Genomic DNA, 15290 nt, shown 5'->3' with positions numbered 1-15290 from the left:
ATATGTTTTTGTGCCCTCCCCCAGCTGGTGCTCAGTTGGTTGGGTTCCCTGTGTTACATGGGGGTTGTACTTAGGAATGCTCTGTAAATACAGTATCAGAATCTTACACCATGAAAGCTGTCATATAGCGGTAACAACATTAAAACAAGCCTGTTATTTTTGTAAAAAATGCAAGGCAAAAAGCCTCCTAGAATAGTGGGAAATAAATGGTTGAAAATCTGCAAAAGACTTGTGTTTAAATTGCTTCATTTCCTTCTCCCCACCAAGTTTAATGCATTATTTACAATGGCTATTAATATTGATGTTGGATATAAATATTTTTTTCCTGTTCACACAGATAATGGACTAAAATAACTAAATGTCCTCTTTAATTTTGATGTACAATTACTGATATTTCATATCTCGTGGCTGCAGAGTGAGAAAGGATAGTATCTGTTAAGTAGTTTGATTTTATACCGTATTACTTCCAAATAATTTCTCCAATTTTTTTTTTTAATCCTTTCATTTCTTCCTTGCTTCCTTTGCCTGGTTTTTTCCCCTCTTTTGTTTTGTTTGGGTTTGTTTTGTTTTGTTTTGTTTTTCTTTTTTTCCCCTCTCCTTAAGTCGGCAGGTCAGGAGTTACTGCTACAAATGTCACTGCAGTGATACTCTTGCAAAATGCAGTCAGTGCAGTACAGCTGGTACCCTTCCTTCCAGCCACTGCCTGAACTGCTGTTTGAACAGGCTGAAAATGCATTCAGTCCAGTGTCATTTCATAAACATGTTAACTAGGCACTGGAGGGGCTGGTTTCAACCAGAAAAATCCAACTCCAACTCAGTGAATTGCAAAACGGTTAGTAACAGTTTTTAGCAAATTAGCATGCTTCATTATGCTCATATTGTAGAATGATTTCAGTGTCTGCCTGGTTAGTTCATACACAAAAAAAAATCCTGAGGCCAGGGTGTTTTTTGCTGACACCAAATGGCGCTTCCTAAATTATGTCTGACTGATACCACATTTTCATGTCTCTGACTGTGTACTTATCTATTTCCAATTATGAGCCCTTATTATCTAGTTACTGAGCTAAATTATTATCACTGTGTTGCATCCAAGGGTGACTTTATATCCTTTAACGGAAAGTTTACATGTGCATATGTGTATCTTGTTATTAATTCTCTTCTGCAATTTAAACCACATATTGAATAATGTGCATTCTTGGTGCTTCTGTGTTGAGGACAATGTGTGAGTTGAAAGCCTGCTAGCCAGGTTTCTGGATGATAAAAGTGTTGCAGCTTCATTTTTACCCTCATTAGTTGACATAAACCAAGGATTTAACCCTGATTCTTGATTTCTTGATAAGAAGACTGTCCTAGCATTCAAGTGCTAGTCTGTGAAAGCATATTGGTAATCAGCTTTGTACCTGATGAGGTCTTGGGCTGGATCATCCATGGGCAAACCTATGAAAGTGGATTAGTAGCTGTTCATGCCAGACTTCTGCATGCTTTGAAGGATAAAAGGAGAAAAGAGGAAGGGTTGAAGATTTTTTGGATTAAGGAAGCAGATACAGAGGCTTTATGATTTCTGTTCTTCACATACTGATTCAGTTAAGGGAAGGTGCTGGCACCTACTGGGTACCAAGTTGCAGTGAGCTAGATCATATTTCCATGTTCTTACAACTATCTCTGTAGATGTTCACTTGGTGTTGGCTTTCCCACTAAGTGAGGCAGAAGATGCAGTTCACTAAGATGATAACTGTATTTCCTGTATCATTTGGCCCATGGTCTAGTTCAGTCTTGCAGAGAGATTTAATTTTCTGTTGTTTTTTTCTTCATACTTTTGATAAAGCATGGTACCAATACTCCTTCAGGTTATGACCAAGGGGATTGTTTTTATGTTTGCAGTAGCTCCAGCCTTCTTCTCTTCCATTTGCCCATCCCAAGAGCTGTGAGTCTCCAAAGGAGCTTTTAATATTTTCCTTTTGTGGTAAATGGAGCTGCTTTAGATGGGATTTTCCTTGAAGAGCATGCAAAATGGTACCTGTCTGCTAATTTAAAGGCGTTTTCTACTGGGAACAACACAGAGAACTGGTGTTCTCTGTGTTTGCAGTCTTAACTTTTATTCCCTGTGTTAATCAAGAAAATGTTGAATAATGGGATTTGAGTCCTAAAACTGTCTCAGTGTCATGACTGTTAATGAAACATAGTCTTGATCTGAACTCATGACTTTGGAACTTTTAACCCCAGGTGACCTGGGATAAGCTCCAAGTTTGTTGCTTTTGGAGCACATGGCAAAATTACACAATCACACATTGGCAAAGGAAGGGCTGGGGAGTTTTATTTTTTTTTTTTTTCTTCGGTTTACTTAGTTTCAGATTTAGTTCTGCTTGACAGTTTGCTTTTGGGGTTGGGCATTTGGGGTTTTGTTTTGATTAAGTCAGTGTGCTACCTTGTACAAGCCACAGGGCATTTTATAAATATGCATAGTAGTAGATGTTAAAAAAAATCTCTTGTAGTTAAAGTACTGAACTGTAGAACAGTTCAGCTTTAGAGGCTCTTAAGGTGACCTTGGGGAGGTAATTTGATCTCTCCTTGTGTTAATCTCTAAAATGAGGATAAGAACATTCTTCTTGTCTGCCTTGATTATTTGAATTAGAGGTCTTTGGAGCAGAGAGTTTCTTTTACTTTGTTTCACAGCTGTGACAAGGAAATCGTAGTCTTGGGATTTAACTACTTCTGCTTGTACAAAAAAAAAAATCCAGTGCTATGTGAGTATCTTATAAACATCTTATTACTTTTTAAAGACAAAGCAACTGTAAGAGAATTATGTTTCAATTGGTAAAATTATGGTGTTGCTTGTCCTGTACTTTCTCTTTCTAAATTTATTTTTAATATTAGGTTTCAAATTGCAGTTCTGGTGTGCAGCATTGATACTGAGAGAAAGAAAATAACCAAGGAGATGCCAGCTCAGGCACTGCATGTTTACTGGAGATTTTACTCTTTATTTTTTTTTTAATAGTACTTAGTTCATAAGTGTACAACTATTCATATTCTAAGAGTTGGGCAAGCACAATGTGCAGTCCTGCCATGCCTGATTGCTTCCCAGTAGTGGAATTCCATACATTCCTTGCATCCTAGCTGTGTGTAGGATCCAGCTTTCTGAAGATATGATGGCAGCTTGTTTATACTGAGAAATGGGACAACTTTTGCTGTTGGAGGGGAGGGCTTAGTGGTTTTAGTAATTAAATTTAAGACCACAGAGTTCCTGGGTTCAGGTAGCAGTAGAGGCAATTTAACTGTTCCTCTATCTGAAACAATGAGTGTTGTGAGCCAAAAAACCCATTTTCAGTAGGGGAGATTCAATCAATTTCTTTTTTTCACAATTTATAAAGTTCTAATTACTGATTCTGGTTTTGAAGATAAAAGCAAGCCAACACATGCTCAGAGAAGCACACCTCAGCTTCTCTCTGGACATTTCTCCCTTCCCCTTGCTGGTCTCCAGTCCCTGTCACACATTATACTCAGTGCCTTTGGTGAGGCAAGGGTGGTGCAGGAGACTGATATCAGTCCACTGTTGCTCCTTTTTCCTTACTCAGTTATTTCTCCGTAAGTTCCTCTGCTGCCTGCAGTCCTTTAATAGTTGTACCTCCTCTTGAGTCTCTTCTCTGTTCGTGCTTGGGACAACTAGTTTGCCTCAGCATTCTTCCAACCCTGCTGACCCTCCTGCCCTGACATAATTTTCGTTTCACTCTTAGCTGTGCTTTGGTGTCTTCTCTGCCCTGGCGTTGTCTCCTGTGTCTCACAGAGTCACAGAGTGGGTCAGGTTGGAAGGGACCACAGTGGGTCATCTGGTCCAACCTCCCTGCTCAAGAAGAGTTATCTCAGAGCACATGGCACAGGACTGTGTCCAGACAGGTCTTGAATATCTCCAGTGAGGAAGACTCCACAATGTCTCCAGGCAACCTGTTCCAGTGCACATTCACCTGCACAGTAAAGGAGTTCTTCCTTATATTCAGGTTTATATATGTATACATATACATCTCTGTTTTGCAGCATCCCTGGTGCTCTGGTATCTCTCTTGCATCTCCTGCTGTTTGTCCTTTCCATGTTTGCCATCTGTTTGTATGTATAGGCTTTTGCAGAGGTGCTGTTTGCTCCTCTGTTCTGTTTTAAAGTGCAGTGGATCAATTTTGCCAATTGCTGAGTTGGTTGGCCCAGCTGTGACCAACACAATCCCATACTTGGCTACCTCTTACACAAGTCACCACTGCAGCACCCTCCCTATTGAAGCCCTGCTGGTTATGGTGAATACAATTGATTAGACTGGAAATCATATGGTTGCTTTCCTTGGATGAGAATTCAGAAGGCACCGCTTTTAAAGGTAGAGTCTTGGCAAAGTGAAATTGTTTAAAATACACTAAGCTAAAGAAATATTTTTCCAGAGGGGAGGTAGGAATCTTGGTAGGAAAGAGCTTGCAGGTTAGGATGATAATTTGGCCTGCCGCTGTAGGAGTGTCAATTCTTTTTCTGGAAAAATTAATGTATACCAGGGGAAAAGACCAAGTTCTACTAATCAAAATGTGCTGTGCCCTTTGGGTGGGAACAGGATTTTTGTTCTTGTTTGTTTCTGGGGGCAATCCATAACTAATTTAAAAAGGATTATTTATAACAAAGTCGATTTTCCACCTACAGGACAGTCAGTATCCCCAGAAGGATGATTAATCCTTGCCTTCGTTCAGCTTGGATAGTTTTCAGGCTCACTAGGGATCTGGCTGAGGAGAACACTTAGGCATTGTCTTAAGCCTGTTCTATTCACCAGAGTGCCTTGTTGAGTCTAATTGAATCACTGGGATTTAAAGCTAAGTGAGTGTTTCAGTGTCTTCTCAAAGTTGGACTCCATTTTTTGAAACTTTGTGATGTTTTTGAAGCAAAATCGTGCATTTTATAAATGATGGTCATTTTGTGTTGTGTTATTAGCTGCATTGTTGTGTAAGAGACAACAATGAGATAAATAATTCCAGATTTTTTATGGACTTATCTTAAAGTTCTATAAACCCATAAATGACAGAAGTCTTGTGTAGATCATCATGTACATTACCTATTATTGTATTCCATATAGACAGGAAAACAGAAGCAGGAAAGCTAAGGAATCCCCTCAAAGCTGCAGAGTGAGGAGCAAGTGCTAAAATGAGGGTCAAATCAAGTAGTGCCAGCTGTTCAGAAGTGAAATGTTGTTGCTTTTATGCTATGCAGGAGACTAATAGGCAAGGTTCTATAAACAGTGTCAACAGGGTGGGTAGCTCCCTAATTCCCACTACTATTAGCACCACTGCAGTATCACAGATGTTAGTATAAACTACATGGCAATATTATGGAACTTTGTTTCCAGCATCTTGTTCAGAAGCAGGATCTTAAAATTATATCACATTAAGGAAGTGATCTAAATATAAGTACAGCCTTGCAGACTAGTGAGGGTTATTTTTTATTACTGCTTGACCAAACAAGAGTCAATAAATTACTTCTTTATCAAAGAAGCAGCTGCATATCTATTTTCTTTTCTGCTAAGACATCTGAAAACAGGATTTGATAGACTTGAGAGTGCCTACTTGCTATCCAGCACTTGAAGTGCTGTCCAGAGGAACAGGCTGTATTCAGGAGCACTGTATTGGTCAGTACTTTCTCTGTGATAGTCCATCTACCATAGAGTGTTAAAAGTTACAGAATCACAGAATCACAGTACCAATAAGGTTGGAAAAAACCTCTGACATCATAAAGTCCAACACCGTGTCCACTCTTTTCTTAAACACCTCCAGGGATAGTGACTCCACCACCTCCCTGGGCAGCCCATTCCAATGTCTCATCACTCTTTCTCCAAAGAAATTCCTCCTAATGTCCAACCTAAACCTCCTTGGTACAGCTTAAGACTATGTCCTCTCATCCTGTTGCTGGACTTTAATAGCACATTGTTATTTATTGTTGAAATAATATCCCTCAAGAAACTGACTTCTATGCTGCCAATGTTTATAAGGTCTGGGTGCCAACGTGGGCAGTTGAGCACAAGGCAGGGCCTCTGAAATGTCTGGTTTATCAGCTCTGTACATGGCAAACTGTCCTGGGAGTCAGGAGCCATGTAGAGAGTTATGTTGCTCATGAATGTGGGTGTCTAGTTTTAGTTTGAGGCTGTTTAGCTCAGCCCGTAGAAATGCCAGAAGTGAGGGACGCACTGAATGGTGGGCATTTATAAGATCCTTGATTGAAGGAGAGCTTCCATGGTTTAAAAGTGTTAGCTGAGGACAGGTCTCTGCAAGGGTCTTGTACAAAACTCTTGGTGAAGTTCATGGTGTTAAGGGAGGGGAGATTTTACTACAGATTCTGTTTTGAAAGTATCTGGGAGACCACTGACTTAAGTAGATCAGTGTTCCTCTTCAGATAATCTCAGGGTAAACAGTGGGAGAATTGGCTTTTTAAAATTAGCATTTTTATATTGACTTACCTCAAAAGGGAATTTAATTCATTTTACTGTAAGGAATACTCCTGCAGCCTGAAAAAAGGAAACGTAGGAGAACTCTAACGAGTTTGTTGCTGCGGACTGGAATCCCCTTGTGTGTTGTTGTTTGGGTAGCTGAGGGGCCTGTTTGACATTTGAGTGCTATTACGGGTAACCACCAGTCATCAGTAACCCAGAATTTCCATGCTGTCTGGAAAAAGAAATTATTTTTTTCTGCTAATTTTAGCAACTTGCTTTCATGCAGCCTTGAGGATCCTTGAGGATTTGCAGTGAATAACTTGACACTTGTGTTTATTCATTGTTGTCAGTAAGGTTTTGATGGGGACATCAAGTGATGTGTATGCGATGGTCGCTCAGAGTACACTGAGGAGCTCTTGAATTTCCAATTACCCCTGTCCTATGTTAGAAGAAAGCCCAACCAAAACACTCTTTTGAAATAGTGACTGATTTTCTCATGTATGGTGGGTGTGTTGAAGGCATAACTCAAAATTATTTTGCCATTTACAAGGCTGATAAACAGTTGCTACATGTTAGACTCACAAGTGTTAGGTGTGAGAAGCATATGCTTAGCATGATCCTCCAGCCCTTCAGTAAAGAGTTTTGAAGGGTGAGTTGACTATCTTGAAGTACTGTCCCTCAGTAAGTTGGTTGTGTAACTAAGTGTAGAGAACCTTTGTGGATGTGATGAAGATCGATAAGGGCATTCTCAGAACATCAGATAAGAGTCTGGGTTCACTGTCTTCTTATCACCCAATTTGTATCATGATCTGTCTTGTGAAAAATTACTCTGTGCTGATGTAGAAATATAGCAGACAAAATTCACTTTGTGCTTCTTCCCTTTGGTTTGCTAACCACTAATTGGTAATCCATCTGTTAATAATCACATTGAGTAATGCAGGAATGGAGGTTTGATTCAAAGACTGGCTTGGCTTAGTCAACATTTGTTTGAACATCGTCTGTTTCTCAGCATGTCTTAATTTGCTGCATACTTCATTGGAAGATTAGTGCCTTTTCATTACTGAAAATAGTTTTAAAACTCCCTATTGCTTTTTCTATTTAAGCTTAAAACAACTCCTGATAATACCAGTTAACAAGCTGTCCATGACTCTTCTTTGAAAGGATTATAATTTTTCTTACACAATAATTGTTGTGTAAGATATGTCATGTAACAAATATAAATGGAATAATTTTGCCAAGTCATTTTGTTCTTGCAGTATAGATGATGCTTTAGAAGGTTTTTTGTTCACCTACCAAGTAACCAAAGGCAAACACATGTGGACAGATGTGGTAGAAGTTCCTTCATTTGCTGACTGTTGCTGTTATAGAGAATGACAAATAGTTCTAAATAGGCTCTAATGCTTTTGTATTGAGAACAGCATCAATAACACTGCTACAGTTTAACTGAACTGGAGCGCTGAGTTAGCCATGGGGTGTGTTTCTACCTGACAAACTGAGAAAGCACTCAGGCTCCTGCTGAGTTTGAAGCAAGAGTAGGATATCCCAAGGTTACTGGGTAGTTAGGCAAAAGGGCCTACTAAGACTCGGTAAGATTTATGCTTTGTCACCGAGAAACTGTGGAAATTGTGCACTAAATAGACTATCAGAAGCTGTGGTATGTCCAGATAAGGTTATAACCCTTAAATAAACACAGCCAAATTTTCTTAATCTCTCAATCACCATCAAAAGCATGGCAAACTGGATCCATCAAACACATTTATTTTAATTGCAGAACCATCACAGCTGTATTCTTTATTTTTGTGTATGTTGTAGGCGATCTTTTCAGAGAGGATCAAGCAAGTGCTAGTGTTACATATTTTACTTAATACTGAACCATTCATATGCATAAATCTTTATACAGCTGAGGCCTTAGGGCCTCAGCTTGATCTTGTAGGCCGTTCTGTGGGGAATTAATTGTGGTATCAAAGCTCTAGGTAGCAGGGAGGGATGGGAGGAGGATAGGAAACAGCAGGAAAAAGAGCAGAGAAAATAAGCATGTTTGCACTTGTGTTCTGAAACTAGGAAACAAATGGGATTTTTTTTCCTGCTGTATTTTAAAGCTCATTATTTCCTAGCCTTTTTACATATTTGTATGTATGTGGCACAAAGCTTTTTATTTTTGTTTGTAAATAACATAGGAGTCATCTCACATGGATTTTAAGCCACAGTTATGTTTTGGGTTATTACCTGGCACTTGTATCTCTAAATTTTTGTATTTAATTCTGTTAGCTGCATTAGCTCCATGCATGTGTTATGCATATCTAAAAATAGGACAGTACTTAAATACTGATTTTCTTACTTAAAAATTATATATGTTTCATCTTTTATTTTTAAAATTTGGTTTCTGGTATTGAAACCTTTACATCCTATTTTCATGCAAATAAATTTTGATATCTTTACTTACAACCTTTTCTCAAATGTTTTTGTTGTGAACAACCCTAATCTATAATCTCAATTTATGTAGTTATACTTGTTAATGTCTTTATAGGTTGTTTTTCCTTTAAAAAAATACGTTTTTCAAAGTAGCAATGCACCCCTAGGGTGGACATGTGGCATGTCTTCTGTTTTGTGAAAATCTTTTAGTTGCTGCAGAACCTGTCAAGAGTTGTGGAGGATGGGGTGGAAAGAATTGATACCAGTCTGTTCATTACTACCTTGCAATCAGCCCCATGTGTGACCATGAGATGCTGTTTTGAGGATAAATAGCTCTGGTGTACTTTGTTTATTCTAGCTGAAGAACTGAGGCTGAGAAGCCTGTGTTATGGTGATAATTGAATAGGACACATAAGAAAAGTATCAGTTTTACTTAGGTCTTCTCTTTGTTAAGTAAGTAGAGAGTAAGACCAGGGGCAGAGGACTGTGGGGGTTAGTAGTAATTCTTTCTGGACCTAAACCAGAGCAGACGTGGGCTATGCTACCCATCTTTACATGACTTTCTCTCATAATCCAGCCTTCTCTCCTGCACTGTCCTGCTTGCTAAGCTCTAACTTTCATCCCACCAACACCCCAAAAGACAAGAGTATGAGGTAAAATGGGGAGAGAGGGTCTGGAGCCTTGCCCTGTCACTATGAATGCACTCATCAGCTGGTGTGCTCTCACGTGGATGTGAGTGCCAAGCACCACCATGATGAGGACAGTAACTTTTGTGGTGCAAAAAGAGATACTGTCCTACCATGTTCCCATTCCTACTGCAGTCCTGTTTGCATCTGCTGTTTTCAGCAGCAGACCAATTGCAAGGGGAAAGTGGCAATACTTTTATGGAAAATATGAGAAAACGTTTAAAAATCATGGCAAAAAGCTACCAAGTTTAAGATTTATTTTTTTTCTGGCTTATTTTAAAAATAGCTACTCTAGATATCTATAGACAGCAAAACTAGTTTTAAGACAAATTGGCACACTGTAGGAATAAGGCAGATAAATTTACAGGAAGAGAGAGCTTTATAATGATTCTTCAGATCTGGTTTGAATGACAGTAGCATGAGCAAGCTACAGTCTAGGATTTTCCCTTAGGCTTTTTCTTACATGTGTAGGCAAGCAGCTCACTAGTATCTCTTTATGGGAGTGCCTCCTTCCAGGATTTCCTGGAATTCCTGAAGATCCCTCTCTGATACCTGTGGCTAATGACTGCAGTAACATTTTTATCAGTCTCTGACAGCTGGGAGGTTTGATTTCAGTCTGAGTCACTGTTGGTCACCTTAGCTGATAGGATTCTTATAGATTTGAGATTCAAGAACATTCTGCAGATAAGCAAAATGACAGTGCATTTTTCACCCCTTCCTTTCAATAGGTATTTCACTAAATCCTCCAGTCTCCACTGTGCTGGGCTTTTACAAAAGAGGAATTCCTTGGAGACTGTACTGGTTATAGACAGACAGGCTTTACAAACCAGAGGTTACAGACAGTCACCTTTGTGAGAAACACAAAGGGTGGGAGAAAATTACTTCTCCCCTCTTTACAACAGAGCATGGAGGAGAAGCGATAAGGCAGATTTGGTTCTTGAACTTGATCCTCTGGTGTCTCTCTAGCATCTTTCATCCCAGGACAGATTTTCTCACAGTGTTATCCTGTGCACAGTGCCCACCTGACTTCCTCTGTCTTGTCCCAAGCAAGCAGCTGCCCAGCTGAAGTAACACTGCAGCCACTTGGCAGCATCAGAGATTGAGGGAATTTTTATTTTTCAAGTTTTGAACTGCAAATCCTGTAAATTAATTTAAGAAATTATAGCCTCCAAAACCATGTCAGGTATTACAGGGAGAGAAGAGACAGCAGAGAGAATTGTCTGTAGGATGATTTGGTTGCATTGACTGCCTTGGCAATCTCTAGCACAGTCATCTTAATTTCATTCCTGAAAGCAGAAAGGAAAGGAAATTTAAAACAGGCTAGCAAAAAACTTACCGTAGTTCCATACCATTACATTTCTGCTTTTTCCTTCTTAATAGTTCAGTCTTTAGCCAAGAAAACACAGCAGCCAGTTGAACTGTTAGCATTTCAGAGCATGCTGTCTGTGGTAGGCCACTCAAGATACAAAGGACATAGCTGTGAAATGCTGGGACCCCCCTTGCCCGTGCTGCAATGGGCACAGCCTGTTCTCAGTGCTGTGCAAAAGAGCCCAGAGGTTGTGGAACTGTAAGCCATAGAAATTGTATTTCCTAGCATAAAGTTTGAAGTTACATATTCTACAACATGGTTAGAGTTGACTGAGCATAGCTTCAGGTTCATTTGTGAAGGTATTCATATAAATGGGAAAATGACAAAAATTAAAAGAGTAATAGCCCATATCCTCCTCTTCTTTTAATTTAGAGGAAGCTGGTTTTTTACTGCAGTTTAGAGCAAAGCTGAACCCAGCATATTTAGCTGTGACCTCTGCCTTGCAGCATTTGTATAGCAAGGTGTTTCCCAGAAGCTTCATCCTGACTTCCAATAAAAAGCAAGGTATTTTCTGGCTTGCAGCAGATACATGGAGTCTTGCCAGCAAGAATCTGCAGCTAAGAGTCACTTAGCTTGAGCCTTTGATTTCTAACAGTTCTGTGTTCAGGGAGAGAATCATTAATAAAGCAAGCTGCAGTATTTATTTTCATTGTTTTCTTTATTCAACAACTGTGTCTCTTTAGGTAGTTGCTGTAATTTTCATTCCAAAAAGGTTCGGTACAAAAACTGATGTCCTTTTTTCTGTCTGATGCAACAAAACATATAATTGTTATTAAACCCTCATACAATGATCTGCTTTACATAACACACCCCAACAGGACAGTTTTAAACTTTACACAACAAATTAAGTCTTTCACTTTGCTCAGAAAATGCCTTTGGTTTCTCATATGAACATTGGGTTGTTAATGGCCTTTTCTGTCTCCTTTTCTTTTTAATTGTTTCTTTGCAGATCTGGGATTATTTTGAGAAATTTAGATAAAATGCAGTAACAAATATGCTCAAGCTGTTAGAGTTGCTTTGAATTTACATCAATATAGTGCTGTTGCAAAATGTAATGAAATCAACATTGCATGATTCACAAGGGAACATAAGGAATGACAAAAATCATGGTGATATGTATGCTGAGTGACGTTAGCACAAAGCAATACTCCAGTCACAAAGACTGTTTTCCTCATGGATGAAGATGCTATTGATTTTTTTATATTCTCTTTATTTCCCCCAAATTAAATTATGTCATTCAGACTTCCCAGTTGTCCCAGTCAGTGTACGTGTTACTCTGGGTAAATTGGATATTTAATGAGACATTGATTTGTCTTATTGGAAACCTAAATGAGTTTAAGAAAGCATTAATTATTAATTATTTAATCATTTAAGCTGGTCTTGAAAGCAGGAGTGGAAGTCTCCACCTGTCTTGTCTTGAAAAATTCTTCTTTGTATGTCCCTGACCTGAGATTTTGTTCATTAATAAAAGAAGTCTTCAGGCTGTGCCCAGCAGCATTGGAAGTTGAAACTATTATACAGCAACTTGAAACTTTGGAAAAGTTTTGCTGATGTGAGCAAGGCCAGTAGATACGCTGTGTTTAGTCTTAAACAAAAGGGTCCGTGCACCTTGTTTTACTGGTTGGGCCAAGCTGGTATCTGACATGATTTGCATGTAGACAAGTATCAGCTCAAATCGTTTTACTGGAACTGGCAAATACCTGACTTGTGTTTATGTTACACACCCATGCTGTAAGTATGCACTTTATGATATGAAGACAATCATCAGCCCCGGTACTGAAGCAAGTACCTGTTGCTCTGGTACCATCTCTCCCTCAGAAAGTTGTTAACTTACGTTCTTTTAATTTCTTTTGGCTGGGAAGGCAGTCATAGTGTTGATATATTTGGATGTGAAACTTCATTAAAGGCAACACAGCTTCTTAAGTTAGTGTTTGTCCACTCACTTTCTAAGGAATGCTGCTTCCAGAAATATGATGGATGTGACCATATGTGACACTGTCTGACTTAACGTCTTAGATGCTTATGCAACTCTTTCCATCTCAGCGCCCAGGAACCTTGTCATGGTATTTACTCTCACAGCAGGGTGACATTAACAGTGCTGTTACACCCAGTTTACAGGCAGAGACACTGGAAACACAGATAAACAAAAAAATTCAAATAACCTAACTTTAAACTGGTAGGTCCCAGGCTCAGAGACTTAGATGAACTTAACTGTCTGACTTTAGTCATTTAGAGTTAGAGGATGTCATCCAAAGAGCCCAGATACCTGTTGTAGAGCAGGGGTTGGAATCTGGATTATCCAGATCCTAAATTAATGTCCTATTGCTAATTATACTGTCTGGAGTCTATTATTGTCTTAGACATGATCTAGAGTTGCCTTATTGCATCATTGCTGCTAGTGCATGATGCCTGAGAACATATCCTCTAGCATTTAGCTGATATGGGGAGGGTTGATGCAGGCAGAGCCTGAATTATTTACTCTCTCAAGATGTGAAATCCCTGTAAGGAGATGAAAGCAGCTCCTGGCTCACCTTTTCAGACCCAGGGCAGTTCACAACTGACATGTCCAGTAAGCTGGCTGGACTTCAGTCAGAAACATTTCTGTAAGCTGCTTGTGAGGGTATTTCACTTTTTTTTCCTTCAAATCCCTGTTCTGTCCTCACTGGTAACTATAAAAGGTCACCTCTGTCACTGAAAAGCCTTGTGTGTATTGCATATATCCAAAGGAAAAAGCTTGCAAGCAATTCCTTACAGGAAGGCAAAACTCAGTTACTCAGTTTTGACCTACAGTGCCAAATTCAGGCCAGTAAGACAAGCACCATAATTAGCTTCACTTAAGAGATCAGCATAAAAATAGCAACTAACAGTATTTGTATTCGTTTAAATGGCTTTAAAGGCAGAACTGGAAAGAAGCTGCATCACTGGACCAGTGTTATTTACATTTATTTACTCTCCTAAAGAGAAAAGATTGTTTCAGATCAATAGCAGAAGATCTGGAACCTGGTGTGCACAATGTTAGAGTGTCCTCCACATGTGAGTTGAAGAGAGCAGAATGTTGCAGATGCAGATTTCACATTGCACCATATAAATCATAGGGAACATTTTCCCAAATTCTTGGTCCAGTTCCTCTTGTGAGCAACTTTAAAAGTCCATTCTGTTAATTTTTTTCAGCTGGCATCAGGCTCATCTCAGGGTATCTAGTTCTGAGAGGGAATTTTCCTCATGATAATTTGATTTGCTAGCACTTGTCTCTATGGTTCTTTCTTTTCTACTTTCTTCCTTTCCTTCTCTCTTTCTCTCCTTCTCTCTTTCTTACTCTCTTTCTCATTGCATAATCTATGTGTTTCCTTGGTTACCAGTCAATAGTCTTGTTTGGAAGAATAATAACTTCCACTCTAGAAATAGTATCACATTGCAGACTATTAGATGAGGTTCACTCAAGGTAAGGCATTCACTAGGCTCTTCACTGGAGCTCCTAATTGAAATACTGGTTGGCATTACCAGCTGCATTCTGTTCACCAGGATGGGCTGAGTATCTGCTCAAGGGAAATAGGTGAAATGAGGCTACCAGAGAAGAGGGTGTTAAAAACTTTGAGCTTGAGTAGAACAATTCAGCTGTTCATTTTCTTTGAAGTTTGGTGTGGGAGGTGTGGGTAGTGGTGGTGGTTAAGAACAAACAGCTACCATATTAATTTGGCTGGACTTATAACAGAAATTACTTAGAATATTTGTTATTCCTTATTCTTGATGCTGTTACTCCCCTAATCACATATTAGGCTTTTTATTATTAATCTTGTATTTATATAATACAGAATGATAGCAGCAATTCTTCACTAAGGCATTTATATAGGAGAGTAATATAGAAGAAATTCATGAAGTGATGGGTCTAGAAATTGCTAGGACTTCATTGAAGAAGGGGAGGAATCTGGTGTAGTAAATACAAGCAAGGTATCTCTTCTATTGCTGTGTAAGCAGCAACCTGAAAACTGCATAGTCCTGGTGGGGGTGATGTCAGGAATTGATCAGGAAAGGAAAAGATCTCCAGAAAACTCCAAGATAAAATAATGAAGATGCTTCCCAGTGACAGTGAGAGGGATGTAGCTGTATCAGCACTCAGTCCTTCGCAGGCCGGGAAAAGTAGGACAGGAATGGTAAAAGACAGAGGCATGGGTAGAGATATGTTTTCTCTGAGATGTTCTGATGAGCACCACTAGTTTGAGAACAATATTAGAAGGAGGCAAACTTTCTACTGCTAGAATGGGATGTGGGAGGGAGAATTGAAGGAACATAGGTTTCTTTGGGAACATTCTGGGTAATACTTTTCACTTCAAATGGTACAGTTTAGGTTAAATCTTGCTCTGGTTTACAGCCATGCATTTCT

The 15290-nt window shown here is 39.2% G+C and overlaps 1 protein-coding gene across 15 annotated transcripts in view; it reads left to right on the top strand.

Moving 5' to 3' along the window:
• ABLIM1 (actin binding LIM protein 1) overlaps window positions 1-15290 on the top strand; it is a 201083-nt gene that overhangs the window by 78431 nt on the left and 107362 nt on the right. The gene's annotated exons all lie outside the window — the stretch shown is intronic.

This window comes from Pseudopipra pipra, chromosome 8, assembly GCF_036250125.1.
Source record: "Pseudopipra pipra isolate bDixPip1 chromosome 8, bDixPip1.hap1, whole genome shotgun sequence".
NCBI lineage: Eukaryota > Metazoa > Chordata > Aves > Passeriformes > Pipridae > Pseudopipra > Pseudopipra pipra.
Note: the sequence above shows the minus strand (reverse complement) of the source record. Positions and strands in the feature narration are given on the sequence as shown.